At 39.9% G+C, this 652-nt stretch overlaps 1 pseudogene; it reads right to left on the minus strand.

Annotated features, from left to right (window-relative positions):
- Nucleotides 1–345: 345 nt before the first annotated feature.
- Nucleotides 346–417, minus strand: LOC122018279 (annotated as a pseudogene).
- Nucleotides 418–652: the final 235 nt, after the last annotated feature.

Below are 652 nucleotides of genomic sequence, written 5' to 3' on the forward strand. Positions count from 1 at the left end.
TTTCAAGGCCTTCAGTTGAGGCAAATAATTTTGAGATCAAACCTGCAATCATATCTATGGTGCAGCAAAATCAATTTGGTGGAGGACCGCATGAAGACCCAAATCAACACTTGGAGGTCTTCTATGAAATATGCGGTACAATGAAAATGAATGGTGTTCCTTCAGAGGCAGTGCGTCTACTATTGTTTGGATTTTCTTTGAGAGATAGAGCCAAGCAATGGTTGAATTCTTTGGCTTCAAATAACATCACCACATGGGAGCAATGCGAGCAACAATTTCTTGACAAATTCTATCCCCTAGTAAAACAGCTCATATGAGGAATCTTATTGCAAGCTTCAAACAAGCGGACTCAGAATCTTTATTTGAAGCATGGGATAGATACAATAACATGCTCAAACAATGCCCACATCATGGTTTGGAAAGATGGTTAGTGCTACACACGTTTTATAACGACATCAACTATCACACAAAAGTGTCCCTTGATTCAGTTGCTGGAGGGGCACTTATGAACAAGAGTTTAGATGAAGCCGAGGAGATAATCGAGAGCGTAGCACAAAACCACCATCAATGGGCTAATGAAAGAAGTGGTGGCTATTCTTGTATTAACCCAACAACAAAAGCATCAGGAAAATTTAATGTTGATGCAGTGACT

This window comes from Zingiber officinale, chromosome 8B, assembly GCF_018446385.1.
Source record: "Zingiber officinale cultivar Zhangliang chromosome 8B, Zo_v1.1, whole genome shotgun sequence".
In the NCBI taxonomy this organism is placed as follows: Eukaryota; Viridiplantae; Streptophyta; class Magnoliopsida; order Zingiberales; family Zingiberaceae; genus Zingiber; species Zingiber officinale.